Raw genomic sequence first — 13,722 nt, forward strand, 5'->3', positions numbered from 1 at the left:
TAATTAACACTTGAATTAACAATATTAAAACACTCATGAGATCACAACTTCATTACTACTTCCTTCAATAGTCATTGTTATTACCCTTAGCATTCAACGGTGATGATATTAATCGAACAACACAAAACTGATAAAAGCCAACTTTCATTGTACCAATACCATTCTACCAAACTTCCATAATTAAGATAGAAGTTGAATAGGCATCAATTATGTTGAGTCCCTATATATCTATAGAAATTGACAACATAACGATTTAAGCACAAGTTATTCCTTTTGATTACACAGGGCGAATAAAACGGTTAGAGTTACCCACTAATCATGTATACTCATACACCAACCTATGCTAGCATGGCAAGTTCTAAATCTCAAGATCCACCGTTGCTTCACAAGAGATTAACACCCTATCTTATATGTTCGCGACGCACATAAGACGATTAAGCACAACCAATACTAGATATCATACAATCATCACACACTAAGGTATTAAACAACTAACTAAAGAATTCCATAATAAATCTGTTACGACCCCATGATCACGATTAGCCCATGATAACACTCATCGTCATCATGGGTTCATATGAAAACATGATAATAACACACAAGAATAATAACTAAAACTACTTATATTAAACCAGAGTACGTCACAAGAGTAAATAGGTTCAAAGTAAAGAAAACTAGCATCCAACGGTACAACGAAATAAAGAATCATAAGAAAATATGCTTCCTCTTTGTTGCGGTGTGCTAAAACGGTCTTCTTCCTTATCTCCTCGCTCTTCGATTAATACTACGATCCAACCTCCTTGTGAAACGTCTCTGAAAAATACTTATATATGAGTCCCATAATACCCAGCTAACTCAGAAGTTGGAAGTTAAACAGAACTAGGAGTCCAAAATAATTATTCTAATTTTCCGTCCCTGAGCGGCCGCTCAGCATTCTTGAGCGGGCGCTCAGCCGAGCTGAGCGGGCGCTCAGCTCCCTACTGAAAATGCTCTGTTTTTCTCCCGTTTCTTCGCTGCAATCTGCTCCTATCTTCTCGCTTACAATGCCAGACACAAGCCAAGGCTTATAATTGATAAAATCTCTCCATAAATACAATTAATACCATGAAATGCACAAACATTAGAAAAACGCATCAAATACACAAAATACTTGATTTCAAGACATCAATTCAAGCCATTATAAGACGTTCTAAGTGGTATAAAATGCCAGTTATCACACCCCCAAACTTAAACTGATGCTTGTCCTCAAGCGTCACAGACTAAAAAACAAAACAAAAACATGCATGAATGCAATCTATATGAAATGCAGCGATCCCCCTTGCTACGACCAAACCAACCAACTTACGACATCCCAACAAATGCAATTAGGCAAATAAAGATCAATCAAACCATGCAAACTAACATACAGCAGGAAATGTGGTGTGTGCAGATGCTTAACAGATATGCTTCGAAACTAGATCAATTACTATAACTCGACTATCCTCAAGGTAATTACATGATTATACGAAGAATAAAATTATAGGCACAAAATGACTTACAACACTTCAAGATTACTGGAGCTTATTACAGAATCACGCTTTTTATTTATCACAACAACAATTCTTATTTGACCATGCAATGAGTGAGGTCCACAAAAGACTTATACAATGGCATCCATGTAGCGAGCGTTAGGTTAGCGGATCCCAGACTGTAAAAGCCTTAGGTCACTAGGCACAAAGTCCACTTGTGATCAATTATGCATTAACTCTCTATTTTTTTCTTTTCTTTTCTTCTTTTTTTTCTACTTTTTTCTCTCTTTTTTTTATTAATATTTATTTTATTTTTTTTTCACAATTTCTGAGCAAGTGCACTTCGCTCCGTCTTGCTCAACCCTAGACTACTCGCATAAAAATACGAGTCGACTACTAGCTATTTGACGCCTAGCCACAATTAGCAATGAATTCCACTTTTTACTCAAAATTTTCTTTTCATGCCTTTTATCACTAAGAACCTATTATAAATTCTAAGCATAATCAATAGATTAACCTCGAAAACCATCAAACCATAACAACAATCTAGTCGCTTAGCATTCTCTAAGACTTAGTGAAATTACAAGTGTTTCTAGCTTGCATGTCAACCTACAAGACTCAACATCACTTTAACGCTATCACTACACTCGGATCAATATCATAAATTAATTCGTAAATAAACACAAAAGGGAACATGGTATATGTATGAGCTACATAACATGATAAATAAAGCTATAAATATAAATAAAAATCATAATAAAAAAAAACTATATGGCAAAAATATGCAACTATATGAACTAAACTATCATGAATATGCAGCTCATACACAGGACTAAACTATATGACACACACAAAATATTCCTTAACTACCACCCCCAAACTTAAAATCTTCACTGTCCCCAGTGAAGGTAGTAGAAAGGAACGCAGGGTATACCTACTCGGAGAGATCATCATCATCATCACCCTCAGAGGGTGGAGTATTAGGAAGCGGATATGCAGAGTCCTCACCAAACACTGGCCACTGGATGTCAGCTCCAAGGCCTCTAAAAGCAGTCCCAAACGCAAGGGTGAGTTCCTGAGCAAACCTGCTCCGCGTCTCGTACATAGCATCCATCCTCCTCGACAGCCTCCTATACTGGGCATCATCCATCCCAACACCCTCCTGAGCTCTAGAAGAACCAACCTCATCTCACCTTGGCCTCGCCATGATAGCACCTCGTGCTGGACGCCCTCCTGAAAGACGATAACCCAGCCCATGCTCCTCGGGCTCTCCATTAGTCCACTCCTGCATCACATGCAGAGTCCCGGAGTCAATAGGAGCGGCCGAAAACTGCAACTGCTCGTGAGACGGCCACTGAACTCCCACTACTCGGCAAAGCTTTGTAACCATGGATGCATAAGGGATGTTCATGTGCTTAGTTCCCCTCAAAAACTTCAGAATTCCTTGGTAGATGAACTCACCAAGGTCCATATAGTACTCCTCACTCAAAATTCCCCATAACAACTGTGCTCTCTCAACTGTGACCTCATTTGCATATGAAGTAGGCAGAATATTAGCGCAAATAAAAGCATTCCATGCACGGGCATACCTATTCATCGCAATCACCGGAAAGTGGCGATACTCGTTAGTCCCAGTCTTGAAGGTCCAAACTGTGCCCAGCCTACAGAGAGTAGCACAAATCAAATCCAAGTCAAAATCCTCAGCAGTCTTCTCGTTCCAATTCTCCTCCGTGGGCTTCCTCTGTCGCTGCCCAATCACACGGTGAATCGCCGCAGGGTGATAATCTACCATCATCCCCCTCACAACAGAATACCCATTCTTTTCAGCTTTCGCGTTCGCATAGAAATCGCGAACAACGCTCATCGAAACTGCTTCAGGAGACTCACAAGAAGCAATCCAACCCTTCTCAGCAATCATAGGCAACAACTCACCATCCATCCCCGATGGTAAGAACCCCCTCTCCTTCAAAATTGGCTTACCTAGAAGCCTAGTACACTCCTCCTCAGCAGCCTTATCAATCAAACGAGGCCTCACAGCAGTACCCCTCGAAGAATCAGCAGTAGGAACAGTGCTGCTGCTATCAATAGTCCTGGATCTTTTGGGTGCCATCGAAATTGAGAAAAAGTGTTTAAGATTTGTGTTTTTGAATATAGGAGAGAGTTTAAGGTTTGAAGTGTATGGGGAGTATATGGAATAGTTGTATGTATATATAGGGTAGAGATTAGGGTAAAATTTGATTAGGAGTGGTTTGAGGGTTAAAAATATGGGATAATGGGGAAAATAGGTCGTGGGTAATGGGGCTGTGTTTTGTTTTTTTATTTTTCAGATATTTTTTGGATTTTTATAAAGTTTAAAAAAAATTCTGCCAGTCGGCCCCCTGAGCGGGCGCTCAGGGGTCTCCTGGAAAAAAAAAATTTTTTGCCCTGTTTTTCAGATTTTTTTGTGGTTTTGGATATGTTACTAACTTCTAAGGGTTCCTATAATAACAAATCATGGGTTGCCTCCCAAGAAGCGCTTCTTTTTCGTCATTAGCTTGACGTAGCGTACCTTAATCAAGTTGACAACAAAACGGCACTAACCACTTCCCGGTTTGCCGTGTCCCCATAGTAATGCTTCAAACGCTGACCATTAACCTTGACTGCTTGTTCCGGGTTATTTTCAAAAATCTCCACCGCTTCATGTGGAAACACAGTTTTGACAATAAAAGGTCCAGACCACCTTGATTTCAACTTCCCAGGAAAAAGTCGGAGACGAGAGTTGAATAAAAGAACTTGCTGCCCCGGCATAAATGACTTAGGATATAACTTCCTGTCGTGCCACCTTTTCACTTTTTCCTTGTACATTTTGTTGTTCTCGTACGCTTGGAGTCGAAATTCATCAAGTTCATTTAGCTGAAGCATTCGCTTCTTTCCAGCTACATCTAGATCCAGGTTCAACTTCTTCAATGCCCAATAAGCCTTATGCTCAAGCTCCGCAGGTAAATGACATCCCTTACCATACACAAGTTGAAATGGGGACATCCCAAGTGGAGTCTTATATGCTGTTCTGTAAGCCCAAACAGCTTCATCGAGCTTTAAAGATCAATCCTTCCTTGACGGACAAACAACCTTCTCTAAAATGCGCTTGATCTCTCTATTAGACACTTCCGCTTGACCATTCGTTTGCGGATGATAGGCAGTAGCAACACGATGATTCACATTGTAGCGCTGCATCATAGAAGTGAACTTACGGTTGCAGAAATGCGACCCTTCATCACTTATGATTACTTGTGGCGTTCCAAACCTTGTGAAAATCTGTTTATGAAGAAAATTCAACACTACCTTTGCATCATTCATTGGCAGAACTTTGACTTCTACCCATTTTGAGACATAATTGACTGTTAGCAAGATGTACTGATTATTGCAGGATGAGACAAATGGCCCCATGAAATTGATTCCCCAAACATCAAAGACCTCGACTTCAAGCATCACATTTAACAGCATCTCATCCTTTCTCGTAAGATTTCCCACTCTTTGGCAACGATTACACCTTAAAACGAACTGATGAGCATCCTTAAACAAAGTAGGCCAGAAAAAACCTGCTTGCAGAATACGAGCTACCGTCTTCTCACCACCATAATATCCACCATAAACTGTGGAGTGGCAGTCTCATAATATCCCCTCCGTCTCACAGAATGCGATACATCTCCTGATGATCTGGTCAGCTCCCCGTCTAAACAAATACGGTTCATCCCATATATACCACTTTACCTCATGGAGAAACTTCTTCTTTTGAGTTGTATTCAAGTTAGGAGGCATTATATTGCTGACAAGATAATTCACAATATCTGCGAACCATGGCTCTTCTTCCTGAACTGCGAACAACTGCTCATCCGGAAAAGATTCGTTGATCAATATTTTATCATGTGAAGTAGACTCGGGATTCTCCAATCTAGAGAGATGGTCAACTACTTGATTCTCAATACCTTTTCGATCCTTGATCTCTAACTCAAATTCCTGTAGCAAGAGCACCCAACGAATGAGTCTAGGCTTCGAATCCTTCTTGGAAACCAAATAGCGAATGGTCGCATGATCAGTGAACACTGTCACCTTTGTCCCAAGCAAATAAGATTGAAATTTTTCAAAACCAAAGACTATAGCCAAGAGCTCCTTCTCAGTAGTGGTGTAGTTCATTTGAGCTCCATTTAAGGTCTTGCTAGCATAGTAGACCACATGAAAGAGATTATTCTAGCGCTGCCCAAGAACTGCACCCACCGCATAATCACTCGCATCACACATCATCTTAAAAGGCTCTGTCCAGTCAGGAGCTGTAATTACTGGTGCAGTTATCAAACTCTTCTTGAGAGTCTCAAATGCCGTCAAGCATTCATCATCAAATTTGAAAGGCACATCCTTCTCAAGCAAGTTGCACAACGGCTTAGAAATTTTTGAAAAGTCTTTGATGAAACGCCGATAAAAACCCGCATGACCAAGAAAACTACGAATTCCTTTCACAGAAACAGGTGGTGGGAGATTTTCAATGACTCCCACCTTGGCTTTGTCCATCTCAAGACCCTTGCTAGAGACCTTATGCCCAAGAATAATGCCTTCACGCACCATAAAGTGACATTTTTCCCAATTGAGCACCAAATTAGTTTCCACACACCATTTGAGAACTAAACGAAGATTATTCAACCATTCATCATACGAATGTCCAAAGACGGAAAAGTCGTCCATGAACACCTTGACATTATTTCCAATCATATCAGAGAATATAGCCATCATACATCTCTGAAAAGTGGCCGGTGCGCCAAATAAGCCAAACGAAACTCTGCGAAAAGTAAACGTGCCAAATGGGCAAGTGAAGGTAGTCTTTTCTTGATCCTCTGGTGCAATACATATCTGATTATACCCCGAATAACCATCCAGAAGACAATAATACTCATGAATGGCCAACCTGTCAAGCATCTGATCAATAGATGGGGGAGGGAAGTGATCCTTCCTCGTGGCCTTGTTCAACTTTCTGTAGTCTTTTATACCCTCCATCATGTGACTGTTCGAGTGGTGATGAGCTCGTTCTTCTCATTTTCTGCCACAGTAATACCTCCTTTCTTAGGTACACATTGCACGGGGCTCACCCAAGAACTGTCAGAAATAGGATAAATGATTCCTGCATCCAGCCACTTCAGAATTTCTTTCTTCACCACTTCTTTTATGATAGGATTAAGTCTGTGTTGTTGATCAACAGTCGGCTTACTACCCTCCTCTAGTAGAATCTTATGCATGCAATATGAAGGGCTGATCCCTTTGATGTCTGCTATAGTCAATCCGATAGCCGATTTGAATTCTCTCAAGATCCTTAAGAGCTTGTCCTCCTCGCTACCTAAAAGGTCAGATGCAATAATTACAGGTAAAGTAGATGCATCACCTAAAAAAGCATACCTCAAGTGTTCAGGCAATGGTTTAAGCTCCAAGATAGGTGCTTCCTCAATAGATGGTTTGAGCTTTCCTTCAGCACTTTTGAGGTCGGAAGTACCAAGAGATTCAAATGGCATGTCTAGCTTTCGCATCTAAGGAGAAGCATTTAGATATTGTAGTTGCTCATTGCCATCCTCATTATCACTGTCAAAATCCCCCATTAAGGCCTTCTCTAATGCATCAGACATTAGCATATGATCAAGTTCTGAAGTAACCGCATAATCAATCCAATCCACTTTTAAGCACTCCTCATCTTCTGTAGGGAATTTCATTACTTTGAATACATTGAATGTCACATCCTGATCCTGCACCCTCATAGTAAATTCACCTTTCTGCACATCTATCAAGGTACAGCCTGAGCCAAGAAAGGTCTCCCCAAGATTATGGGAATCTTCTTATCTTCCTCGAAATCCAGAATAACAAAGTTTGCAGGGAAGAAGAGCTTATCCACCTTTACTAGCACATCCTCCACTATGCCTCGTGGGTATATAATAGAACGATTAGCCAATTATAGAGACATATAGGTGGGCTTTGGATCATGTAAATTCAACTTTTTGAAGATCGACAACGGCATCAGATTGATACTTGCTCCCAAATCACAGAGGCACTTGTCAAAAGACAACTTGCCAATGGTGTAAGGAATGGTGAAGCTACCTGGATCTTTAAGCTTTGGAGGTAACTTTTGTTGCAGTACAGCACTGCATTCTTCCTTTAAAGCAACGGTCTCAAGATCATCCAGTTTCACCTTCCTTGAAAGAATACTCTTCATAAATTTCGCATAACTAGGCATTTGCTCCAGAGCCTCAGCGAAAGGTATGTTGATGTGAAGTTTCTTGAACACCTCCAGAAATGTACCGATGCGCTATCCAGCTTTTGTTGTTGCAATCTCTTAGGGAAAGATGGTGGAGGATAGAGCTGTTTCTCCCCTGTATTACCCCCAGGCAGAGTGTGTTCAACATTAGTCTTCTTTGGTTCCGCCGCTTTCTCCTTTTGCTTAGCTTCTTCATCACCAACTTCAGCTTCTCCTTCTTTTTCTTTTTCAGCATCAACAACTTTTCCAGACCTTAAGGTAATGGCCTTGACTTGCTCTTTAGCTTCCTTCCTGCCTGGCACTTCAGTATCACTGGGAAGTATGCCATATTGACGATTAAACACTGCATTGGCAATTTAATCGATTTGATTTTCCAAGGTCTTGATAGAGACCGGCTGACTTTTGCACAATAGCTTAAGTTCCTTAAAATTAGCACTAGAGGGTGGAGCTGCACCTCCTTGTTGAGGATATGATTGCCTTTGAATATAATGTTGTGGTTGTTGGAATCCAGGTGGATTGAACTGTTTACTTATGCCTTACTGATATGGTTGCTGAATAGCATTTTGATTATTACTCCAGCTGAAGTTTGGATGATTTCTATTGTTAGGATGATAAGTAGCTGGTACAGGCTGTTGCGGTCGCTGATAATTGTTCACATACTGAACAGATTCATTAACAAAAAAACACTGATCCGTAGCATGAGAACCTGCATAAAGCTCACAGACCATAGCTATCTGATTGACTCCATAAGTGGCTAGAGAATCGACCTTCATAGACAACGCTTGGAGCTGCGCTGCAATAGCCGTAGCTGCATCAACTTCCAAAATACCTGCTACCTTTCTAGGGATCATCCTTTGAGTCGGGTTTTGATGCTCATTTGTAGCCATAGTCTCAATAAGATTATAAGCCTCCGTATAGCTTTTGGCCCACAAGGCGCCTCCAGCTGCTGCATCGAGCATGGGCCGAGATTGGGCCCCCAAACCATTATAGAAACCATTGATCACCATCCAATCAGGCATTCCATGATGTGGACACTTTCACAACATCCCCTTGTAGCGCTCCCAAGCTTCGCACATAGATTCTGTAGGTTGCTGCGCAAACTGAGTAAGAGCACTCCTCGTAGCCGCAGTCTTCGCCATTGGATAAAACATCACCAGAAACTTTTGCGCAAGATCTTGCCAAGTAGTGACAGACCCAGCTAGTTCAGAATATAACCAGTCCTTCGCTTTATCCCTTAGTGAGAATGGGAAAAGCCTCAGCTTGATAGCCTCATCAGTCACACCATTATATTTGAAAGTACTACAGATCTCGAAAAAATTCCTTATGTGCATGTTGGGGTCTTCAGTCGCAGCACCTCCAAAAGAAATAGAATTCTGCACCATCTGAATAGTGCCCGACTTGATTTCAAAGTTATTGGCCTCAATAGCCGGGTGCATGATGCTAGACTGAATGCCATCAATTTTAGGCCGAGAAAAGTCCATAAGAGCTGGATCTGCCGGAACAATACGATCACCCATGATTACTGGCTCTTTCTGCTCACTTCCTGAATCCGAATCTTCAAAATCTATCTTCTCCGAAATATCAAGAACTTCGTCTGTCTCCTCAGCCGTATCTAAAGTCCTCTTGCGAGTACGAGAACGTGTTTGCATAAACGCTCGCTAAAGTACCTGAAACACAACTGGATATAATAAGTAACAGGTCTTAATCACTAAGTCTTAATGACCAATGATGGTAAGTACATAAACTAAACAAAAATGCCGAGTCCCCGGCAGCGGCGCCAAAAACTTGTTAGGGCAAAAATACGCGCTAATAACACACGCAAGTATACGCGTTCACAAGTAATATAGAATACTTTCTAGTTCATTCCCACAGAGACTCGGACTAATTATGTTCAATTACACTCACTCACCAATGTATGATTACTTTTCAATGTTAAAATAATAACACTTAAATTTGATTAACTAATTATTAACTACAATTAACTACTAGAATTAAGCACTTAATGAACACTTGAATTAACAATATTAAAACACTCATGAGATCACAACTTCATTACTACTTCCTTCAATAGTCATTGTTATTACCCTTAGCATGCAACGGTGATGATATTAATCGAACAACATGAAACTAATAAAAGCCAACTTTCATTGTACCAATACCATTATACCAAACTTCCAAAATTAAGATAGAAGTTGAATAGGCATCAATTATGTTGAGTCCCTATATATCTACAGAAATTGACAACATAACGATTTAAGCACAAGTTATTCCTTTTGATTACACAGGGCGAATAAAATGGTTAGAGTTACCCACTAATCATGTATACTCATACACGAACCTATGCTAGCATGGCAAGTTCTAAATCTCAAGATCCACCGTTGATTCAAAAGAGATTAACACCCTATCTTATATGTTCGCGACGCACATAAGACGATTAAGCACAACCAATACTAGATATAATACAATCATCACACACTAAGGTATTAAACAACTAACTAAAGAATTCCATAATAAATCCGTTATGACCCTATGATCACGGTTAGCCCATGATAGCACTCATCGTCATCATGGGTTCATATGAAAATATGATAATAACACACAAGAATAATAACTAAAACTACTTATATTAAACCAGAGTACGTCACAAGAGTAAATAGGTTCAAAGTAAAGAAAACTAGCATCCAACGTTATAACGAAATAAAGAATCACAAGAAAATATGCTTCCCCTTATTTGCAGTGTGCTAAAACGGTCTTTTTCCTTATCTCCTCGCTCTTCGATTAATACTACGATCCAACCTCCTTGTGAAACGTCTCTGAAAACTACTTATATAGGAGTCCCATAATACCCAGCTAACTTAGAAGTTGGAAGTTAAACAGAACTAGGAGTCCAAAATAATTATTCTAATTTTCCATCCCTGAGCGGCCGCTCAGCATTCGTGAGCGGGCGCTCAGCTCCCTACTGGAAACTGCTATGTTTTTCTCCCGTTTCTTCACTGCAATCTGCTCCTATCTTCCCGTTTACAATGCCAAACACATGCCAAGGCTTATTATTGATGAAATCTCTCCAGAAATGCAATTAATACCCTGAAATGCACAAACACTAAAAAAATGCATCAAATACACAAAATACTAGATTTCAAGACATCAATTCAAGCCATTATAAGACGTTCTAAGTGGTATAAAATGCCACTTATCATATTCGTTAGAATAGTGCCCTTTCTGCTTACATTTGAAACATGTCACATCCGGTTTGATACATACACCGGTGTGTTTCCGTCCACAAGTTCTGCAGTACGGCACTAGAACTCTGACAATTCCCTGCTGGCTGGGGGCTTGGAAACAATTACCTGTCTTCTGGATACCTTGTCCTATTCTTTTAAAATTCGAATTTGTCCGGGCTTGAAATCCCGGCTTCCTGCTGGATCGGTCTTGGAAACTTCCCTGTCCTCTTTCCTTTTGAGATCTTTCGCTTTCCCCTTCAATGATCAAGGCTTTCTGGACTATAGCGGTATACGTTGTTAACTCAAAAACTGTAACTTTCCCACGGATCCACGGTCGTTACCCTTCTTGAAACCTTTGGACTCGTTTTTCTTCAGTATGAACTTGTTCTGGAACGAACCTAGCCAATTGAGTAAATTTGGCTTCATACTCTGTCACGGACATACTTCCCTACTTCAATTCAAAAAATTTAATCTGCATTTGATTTCTCACATAGCGAGGAAAATGTTTCTTTAAGAATAGTTCTTTAAATCTATCACATGCAATAACATCTTCACCTTCTAAAGCCTTTTTAGATTCCCACTAATAATTCGCTTCTCCTTTCAATAAATAACTAGCAAAGCTAGTTTTCTGGTCTTCGCCTACCTTTACTAACGGAAATGCTTTCTCTATTTCTTTCAACCAAGTGGTAGCCTTAATAGAATCGGCTGGCCCATCATATTCTGGAGGTTTAACCGACTGAAACTATTTGAAAGTAACAATAGGTATAGCTGGTGGTATCTGAGGCTCAGGACGAGGTGGCTGTTGTAACATTTGCTGTTGAATCTGCTGTTGCTGTTGCTGCATCTGTTGTTGCATCATTACCATCTATTGTTGCATCAAATAGAACATCTGGTTCATGGTATCGTTGGTTTGTTTTTCGGAATTGCTGTTAGAAGTCTCAGTCCTAGTCTTTCTCTTTGGTGCCATTTTCTGATAATAAAACAAGTGATGTCTCTTTAATAGTTTAATAAGTAATTGACATTAGATAAGAAAACAATTTATCCTGTATTAACAAAATTTAGATAATGGTTTGAAGAAAGAAAACAGTTTGCTTAATATAAAAATAGAAAATGTAAACACCTAAATGAAATGTTTGTCTTCTTCCCTTTTTTTCGACAGAATTTAAAATATGAAAAGCTGTAAAACAATAAAGTGAAATTAAATACTGTAAAACTGTAAAGACTGAAATTTAAATAAAGGAAATTTTGAAAAATTTCAATTTATATATGACACCAGCCTCAGGTGTAAGTGCTTGGTACAAAAAGTCTCGCTCTGCTGGTCATAATTGCGGCTACAAGTCAAACTAACTACTACCGGTTAACTACTACTACAAGTCAAGCTATACTACACACATACACTACTCACTGTACTAGTTGTATCTATGTACATTTGTCATCTCCACTATGTCAGTCCCCTATAGTCAAAATCTCAGAACCCCAGCGGTATACGCCTCAACTCATCCCTAAGTATCTGAACTAAAGTCTGCGCCAAACAGAATATCCTGTAAAACTCCGCAAAAGAAGGCGGCCCCTCCTGTGTTAAATCATCCAGCTCCCAGGTATCACTCATCAAAGCAGACTGTAACCTCTGCCTCGTCATGTAATCTGACTGTAAGGCAGCTAACGGTCCTCGGTCTCTCTGATCAAATAAATGCATGATCTCCCTACACTGAACTCTCCAGTACTCAACATCATCTCTCATAACCCTGTACTCATGGTATGGTACCATATATGGCTGTGCAACCTGACCCACTGACTCTTGTGACGGAACCCTCGGCATCCCTGCACCCTACTGTGGTAACCCCAACTGTAAATCCACATCATGCTCGCCCATCCCCTCAACTGGGATCATCTGAAATATGTCTGGCTCTGGGCATGTACTGGTATAGGATTCAATACTGGTGATGGTGGAAGCTCTGGCTCAATCCCCGGTATAAACTGATACTCTACCGGTAGTGGAATCATCGGCTCAAAGAACTCCAATGGATCAAACATCTCTATAGGGTCATGGACTATCCCCTGTACTGGAGGTACTGGCTCCTGTGGCAATGGTGGTGGAGGTGTAAGAGGAGGAAACATGAACCCAGATACTGGTGGCACAACTGACACGCCATCTGATAATATACCAAAGAATGAAGAAAGGTCACTAAATCATTCCTAGAACTAATATCTTTATATCCCAATCTTATCTAAGTCCTAACACTATTCTTCCTATTTGACTATTCCAATCTTATGTGATCTTCCTATCTTATCTTAACCCAAATGTTCTTGTTTTCAGGGACCAAACCTACAGCTCTGATGCCAAACCTGTAACGCCCTCCAGACCCGGGGTATAAGTCTGGGGGTTACTAGATAATCACCAAATATGTATAATCTGATTAACAAATAATAAAGAAATGAATCTAAACCCCTTTAACACTAACCATGATCTTTTTAGGTTGAAGTATGAAAACAACAACCACTAACTACTTTATTAGAAACCAAATTCAAAATCTTACAAACTCTCTTTATTACAAACCATTGTCTAACCAATTTTAAACTAATTTCATCTTTTTATTCAAACACACACTATAACTATCTACACTCCACCTGTTCGGGTAACTCAAAGCTTTCTTCCTGGATTGGGATCTACACCTAGGGTATGAGAGGATCCTGAGGCTTGACCCGCTTCTTTACCACTCGAGTC

General features: G+C 40.1%; 1 non-coding gene across 1 annotated transcript; it reads left to right on the forward strand.

Moving 5' to 3' along the window:
* Positions 1-8,793: 8,793 nt before the first annotated feature.
* Positions 8,794-8,900, forward strand: LOC141688063 (small nucleolar RNA R71). Its single transcript, XR_012561531.1, has one exon. It is a non-coding gene; the product is annotated as a small nucleolar RNA R71 (small nucleolar RNA).
* Positions 8,901-13,722: the final 4,822 nt, after the last annotated feature.

The sequence above is a fragment of the Apium graveolens genome, chromosome 9, assembly GCF_009905375.1.
Source record: "Apium graveolens cultivar Ventura chromosome 9, ASM990537v1, whole genome shotgun sequence".
Taxonomy (NCBI): Eukaryota; Viridiplantae; Streptophyta; class Magnoliopsida; order Apiales; family Apiaceae; genus Apium; species Apium graveolens.